The sequence below is a fragment of the Bubalus bubalis genome, chromosome 3, assembly GCF_019923935.1.
Source record: "Bubalus bubalis isolate 160015118507 breed Murrah chromosome 3, NDDB_SH_1, whole genome shotgun sequence".
Lineage (NCBI taxonomy): Eukaryota > Metazoa > Chordata > Mammalia > Artiodactyla > Bovidae > Bubalus > Bubalus bubalis.
In genome coordinates, this window is record NC_059159.1 from 154,612,388 (window position 1) to 154,620,013 (window position 7,626).

The window sequence follows — 7,626 nt, forward strand, 5'->3', positions numbered from 1 at the left end:
TAGATGACGTAAGTGTATTAAAGGTGAAGCTCATTAGAGTTGAGACCAAAGAAACCAGAGACTCAGTTGTGGATAAGCTAACCTTGAGGTCTCTGAAGATACAGTAAAAAGAATTAATGTCAAAGGTTAACCGAGAGTCAGAAACAAACAAGTAAATTGTAAGATAGCAGGTGGCAGCAAAAAGAGACAAGGAAAAGAGCAGTGCTAGAGACCATAAATCTCAAGTAGTTTATATATTCGAATGAAGAGGAAGATGGAGATTGAAGTCTGTCAAACACACAGTAATATGACTGACATACACCTACATAAGATAGGTGCTCAGTAATGATGACTAATATTATTGCTGTAGTTTAAGTCATAAAGCAGGATATTAGGCGGTCTACTTTTCAGTAATTGATTGATATATCCATTTTACATTTGTGAAATGATTTTTTTTTCTTTAAGGGCATTTTAATTGCATTGTGGAGCAGCCACAGTAACATTAAGAATTAGTGTGGACTAAATATAACAATTAGGGGTAATCCAGATCAAGTGAACATCTCATTTGGAAAGTCATCCCACAGTACTTTTGTTTCATAATGCCCCAAAGACTGACTGGCAAACCTCATATCTGAATAATGTAACAGTATTAGATTGTTAAATACATATGAAATTACCTGTAGATATATTTTCAAGGCCAGAGGTAGAGGTGGAGTGATATCATACCATTTGCCTCAAGGGCATATATCAGCTCTGCTAAAGAAACAAACAAAAAAAAACACAGTATGAGTCAGCCTGTTGGTGCACTTGCTATGCCACTTATAGAGGTTGTAATAGGACTCTTCAGATATTCAGAGATATGGTTGAATTAATTTTAACTCATTTACAAGTTCTATTTTCCTATTGTGGTCTATATGAAGTATAAAGGCATGTAACTACTATATTTCAAATCTTCATTTTTGTAGACAATGACAGTTTTAAAACATTCCCTATCCTGTGCCCCTCAAAGAGAGGCTAAACATGGGTTCTTTGGTGCCAGTCAGCTTGGTTTCATATTTTGGCTTTACTTCTTACTAGCTGAGCAACCTTAATTGTTTTACTTAGCTTTTTTGAGGGGGTTAGCTTAGGTTTTCTCACTTATAAAATTGGGGGTATTAGGGCAAATTGAACCCAGCTCCAATTCCTGGGTCTGGAAGATCCCCTGGAGAAGGGAATGGCTACCCACTTGAATATTTTTGCCTGGAGAATTCCATGGACAGAGGAGCCTGATGGGCTATGGTCCATGGAATTGCAGAGAGTCAGAGACAACTGAGCAACTAACACACACACAGGGCAATGTGTAATGAGTGAATCACTTTTCCCCTATATCAGGTATATATTACCAGTAGTATATGTACTATATAGTATTAGTAATGAAAGATTTATCATTGTACTCATTAAATGTTAAGATGTATTATATTATCCCTATTATTGCTATTAATGGTGGTAGTATTTGGAAAAATAAGGTATCAAAAAGTTTAAGAAAATTATATCTCTTTATATAGTGAGTATTATACACAAAGGACTTAACAAATACTATCTAATCTAATCCTTATTATAACCATATAAAATAGATATTATAGTATTTTAGGGATGTAGAAATTAAAGCTCACTGAATCTAGATGACATTGATTCTAGATGCCATGCTTTTCTTATTGCATCATCTGATCTTATCTCTTTCACTGAGACTTTCACCATGACTAATTGATTTAATTTCATACAGAAAATTGTGTTTTATTTGCTCTCTTTCTCATAATTCTTAACTTTGAATATTTGATTTCCCTAAGTTATGTCATGTTTTTAAGTTTTAAAGAAGGGATATAAAATAGGAATATTAACCTCAATTTTTAGTCACTTCGATCTGGAGACTAAACATGTCATTTTAAATACTGTTTGATAGAGGCTTTGGTAGTTGGAGTATCACTGTATTTTTAGTGTTATTTTTGCGTATAGAAGCAGTTGGTACTTGATTTAAACAAATGTAAACTTGATATGTCATTCCTTTTCACTTTGTCTCTATATATTAAACAAATTTTATATATGCTAATTATAAATTTTGTAAATCTATATTATATTTTAGAGATAAGTCAATTCAGAAAATATTTCTGAGGTATGTGCATTCTTCAGTTTAAAGTGTAACCGCAAAGTCTTATTCATAATTAGGCTTTCCATCAACTTTAGTGATATCATGCAATTAAAGCTAATATAAAACATATTGACATGACAAATTACAAGTTCATGAATTAACTTTCAGTTTGGAGTTAATATTTCTGTTTCTAATTACAGTTAATATAGGTTAAAAATCCTTAATATTCCTTATAACCTTTATCTTTCCAAAATATCACTTGTGTCTCTAATAGAATTGGTAGCTTTTACTGAGAAGGATTCTGATAATTAAACATAATTTGTGTTATATATTTAATATATTTGCTCTATCTGTGCCACCATATTTAAACATTTTGGATTGTTTTGAAATGTTTAATGCTGCAACTCTAATGTTTGTAACCCTAAGACAAGAAAATCTGCTGCTGCTGCTAAGTCACTTCAGTCATGTCCGACTCTGTGCAACCCCATAGACGGCAGCCCACCAGGTTCCCCCATCCCTGGGATTCTCCAGGCAAGAACACTGGAGTGGGTTGCCATTTCCTTCTCCAATGCATGAAAGTGAAAAGTGAAAGTGAAGTTGCTCAGTCGTGTCCGACTCTAGTGACCCCATGGACCGCAGCCCACCAGGCTCCCCTGTCCCTGGGATTCTCCAGACAAGAACACTGGAGTGGGTTGCCATTTCTTTCCCCAATGCATGAAAGTGAAAAGTGAAAGTGAAGTCGTGTCCGACTCTTAGTGACCCCATGGACTGTAGCCTACTAGGCTCCTCCATCCATGGGATTTTCCAGGCAAGAGTACTGGAGTGGGTTGCCATTGCCTTCTCCAAAGTAAATCTGAGAGACACACAAATACATACAACACATCACAACTACCTCTACTAGCTCCTCCACTCACTATTAGTCAGGGTGATATGTATGTGTGTGTGTGTATGCATGTAGGAATTTTAGGGAAGGTCTATATACATCTTCACAAACTTTAATTTTTTTCTTGCAGTTTTGAAGAAGCTTACATTTTCTTATATGTATTTCACTAACTGGCACTTCGGAGAAGGCAATGGCACCCCACTCCAGTACTCTTGCCTAGAAAATCCCATGGGTGGAGGAGCCTGGTAGGCTGCAGTCCAAGGGGTCGCTAAGAGTTGGACACAGCTGAGTGACTTCACTTTCACTTTTCACTTTCATGCATTGGAGAAGGAAATGGCAACCCACTCCAGTGTTCTTGCCTGGAGAATCCCAGGGATGAGGGAGCCTGGTGGGCTGCCGTCTATGGGGTCGCACAGAGTCAGACACGACTGAAGCGACTTAGCAGCAGCAGCAGCAACTGGCACTTTAATGCAATTAATTGCAATTTATTATGGAAGAAGCCATAAATATAATCTTTTTAAATGTTTCTAATTTATTAGAAAGTGATTATTGTCATTTTATTAAAAATGCATTACCTGACCTATTTACAAGCCAAGACATTGAAGCAACCTAAAAGTCCATCAACAAATAAATGTGTAAATGAATATTCTGCATATACAAAATAGAAAATTCAGTTCAGTGCAGTTCAGTTCAGTGCCTCAGTAGTGTCCGACTTTTTGCCACCCCATGAATTGCAGCACGCCAGGCCTCCCTGTCCATCACCAACTTCCAGAGTTCACTCAAACTCATGTTCATCGAGTCAGAGATGCCATCCTGCCATCTTATCCTCTGTAGTCCCCTTCTCCTCCTGTCCTCAATCCCTCCCAGATTCTGGGTCTTTTCCAATGAGTCAACTCTTCCCATAAGGTAGCCAAAATATTGGAGTTTCAGCTTTAGCATCAGTCCTTCCAATGAACACCTGGGACTGATCTCATTTAGGATGGACTGGTTGAACCTCCTTGCAGTCCAAGAGACTCTCAAGAGTCTTCTCCAACACCACAGTTAAAAAGCATCAATTCTTCAGTGCTCAGCTTTCTTCACAGCCCAACTCTCACATCCATACTTGACCACAGGAAAAACCATAGCCTTGACTAGATGGACCTTTGTTGGCAAAGTAATGTCTCTCCTTTTCAATATGCTATCTAGGTTGGTCATAACTTTCCTTCCAAGGAGTAAGCGTCTTTTAATTTCATGGCTGCAATCACGATCTGCTGTGATTTGAGAGCCCATAAAAATAAAGTCTGACACTGTTTCCACTGTTTCCCCATCTATTTCCCATGAAGTGATGGGACCGGATGCCATGATCTTCGTTTTCTGAATGTTGAGCTTTAAGCCAACTTTTTCGCTCTCCTCTTTCACTTTCATCAACAGGCTCTTAGTTCCTCTTCACTTTCTGCCATAATGGTGGTGTCATCTGAAGTTATTGATATTTGTCCTGGCAATCTTGATTCCAGCTTGTGCTTCTTCCAGTCCAGCATTTCTTATGATGTACTCTGCATATAAGTTAAATAAACAGGGTGACAATATACAGCCTTGACGTACTCCTTTTCCTATTTGGAATAAGTATGTTGTTCCATGTCCAGTTCTAGCTGTTGCTTCCTGACCTGCATATAAGTTTCTAAGAGGCAGGTCAGGTGGTCTTGTATTCCCATCTCTTTCAGAATTGTCCACAGTTTGTTGTGATCCACACAGTCAAAGGCTTTGGCATAGTCAATAAAGCAGAAATAGATGTTTTTCTGGAACTCTCTTGCTTTTTCGATGATCCAGCAGATGTTGACAATCTAATGTCTGGTTCCTCTGCCTTTTCTAATTACTCAGCTATAAAAAAGAATGAAATATTGCCATTTGTAGAACATGGATGGATGTAGAGATTAGCATACCAAGTGAAAAAAGTCAGGTAAAGAAAGACAAATATTATATGGTGTCACTTAAATGTGTAATACAAAAAAAAGTAATACAAATGAACTTGTTTACAAAACAGAAACAGACTCACTGGCAAAAAAAAATAAAATAAAAAAAGAAACAACATAGGATTGTTGAAGGAGAAGAGGGTAGGGATAAACTAGGAAATGGCATTAACAGATACACACTAGTTTATATAAATTAGATAAACAGCAAGGATTTACTATATAGCAAGAATGCTCAAACTACTGCACAATTGCACTCATCTCACACGCTAGTAAAGAGATGCTTAAAATTGTCCAAGCCAGGCTTCAGCAATACTTGAACCATGAACTTCCAGATGTTCAAGCTGGTTTTAGAAAAGGCAGAGGAACCAGACATCAAATTGCCAATATCTGCTGGATCATTGAAAAAGCAAGAGAGTTCCAGAAAAACATCTATTTCTGCTTTATTGACTATGCCAAAGCCTTTGACGGTGTGGATCACAATAAACTGTGGAAAATTCTGAAAGAGATGGGAATAGCAGAACACCTGATCTGCCTCTTGAGAAACCTGTATGCAGGTCAGAAAGCAACAGTTAGAACTGGACATGGAACAACAGACTGGTTCCAAATAGTAAAAGGAGTGTGCCAAGGCTGTATATTGTCACCCTGTTTATTTAACTTATATGCAGAGTACATCATGAGAAATACTGGGCTGCAAGAAGCACAAGCTGGAATCAAGATTGCTGGGAGAAATATCAATAACCTCAGATATGCAGATGACACCACCCTTATGGCAGAAAGTGAAGAAGAACTAAGAGCCTGTTGATGAAAGTGAAAGAGGAGAGCGAAAAAGTTGGCTTAAAGCTCAACATTTAGAAAACTAAGATCATGGCATCCGGTCCCATCACTTCATGGAAAATAGATGGGGAAACAGTGGAAATTTTTCTGGGCTCCAAAATCACTGCAGATGGTAACTGCAGCCATGAAATTAAAAGACTCTTACTCCTTGGAAGGAAAGTTATGGCCAATCTAGATAGCGTATTCAAAAGCAGAGACATTACTTTGCCAACAAAGGTCCGTCAAGTCAAGGTTATAGTTTTTCCAGTAGTCATGTATGGATGTGAGAGTTGGACTATAAGAAAGCTGAGCGCAGAAGAATTGATGCTTTTGAACTGTGGTGTTGGAGAAAGCTCTTAAGAGCCCCTTGGACTGCAAGGAGATCCAACCAGTCCATTCTAAAGGAGATCAGTCCTGAGTGTTCATTGGCATGACTGATTTTGAAGCTGTAATTCCAATACTTTGTCCACTTGATGCGAAGAGCTTACTCATTTGAAAAGACCCTGATGCTGGGAAAGATTGAGGGCAGGAGGAGAAGGGGACGACAGAGGATGAGATGGTTGGATGGCATCACCGACTCAATGGACATGGGTTTGGGTGGACTCCAGGAGTTGGTGATGGATAGGGAGGCCTGGCATGCTGCCGTTCATGGGGTCACAAAGAGTCAGACACGACTCATAGACTGAACTGAACTGAACTGTACTGAAAATCAAATCTATCAGACTTCTTTAACAATTATATATGTATATTCACCTAACAACAGAGCCCCAAAATATGAGGACTGAAATATGAGACTGCCCTGATGCTCCAGTGGTTAAGATTCTGTGTTTCCAATGCAGGGAGTGTGGTCAATCCCTGGTTAGGGAACTAAGATTCTCACATGCCCTGTGGCCTGGCAAAAAAGTAAAAAGAAATCTGAAAAACTGACTGAAATGAAAGAATTAAACAATTAAACAACCATATATGGGGACATCAATAACCTGCTTTCAATAACTGATACAACTAGATGAAAAATCAATCATGAAATAGAAGACTTAAATATAAACCAACTAGACCTAATAGACATCTATAGACAACTTCACCCAAGAACAGTGGAATGTACATTCTTCTCAAGTGCAGATGGAACAGTCTTCAAAAGGCAATATTCTAGAACATTAAACAAACCTTAATTAATTTAAAAGAAGAGGAATAATACAAATTTTGTTCTTTAAAACAATGGGATAAAATTAGAGATACTAACAAAATGAACATTGAGAAACTCAAAGATCTGTGAAAAATTTTGAATCAGTCCTAAATAGCCAATAGATCAAGAAAGATATAAAACCAGAAGTGTTAAAACACCTTGAGGATGAATTAAAATGAATGCATAGCATGCAAAAACTTGTGAGATTTAGCTTTCAAACTTAGAAATGTAAAGCTGCAAATGCTTGTATTTTAAAAGAAAAAAAAGTCAAATCAATAACCTCACCTTTCGCTTAATGACTACAAAAGAAGAAAAAAATTAAATCTAGAACAAGCAGAAGGCAGAGTAAAATAAAAATTAAAAAGTAAATTAATTAGACAATCAAAACCAATAGAGAAAAATCAATGAAACCAAAAATTTTGTCCTTTATTTTTTATTATAAAGATCAACAAATAAAGGAATATTATGCAATACACACATATTTTTAAAAGGATAAAATAGTTGAACAGACATTTGCCCAAAGAAGATATCAAATGGCACATCAGCATACAAAAATACTCAATAGCTTTTGTCACTATGGAACTGCAAATTAAAGCTGAAATCCAAAAAATTGGCAATACCAACTGTTGGCAATGTTTTAGAGCAATAAGAACTCTCATTTGTTGCTAGTGGGAGTGCAAAATGGTACAGTCAC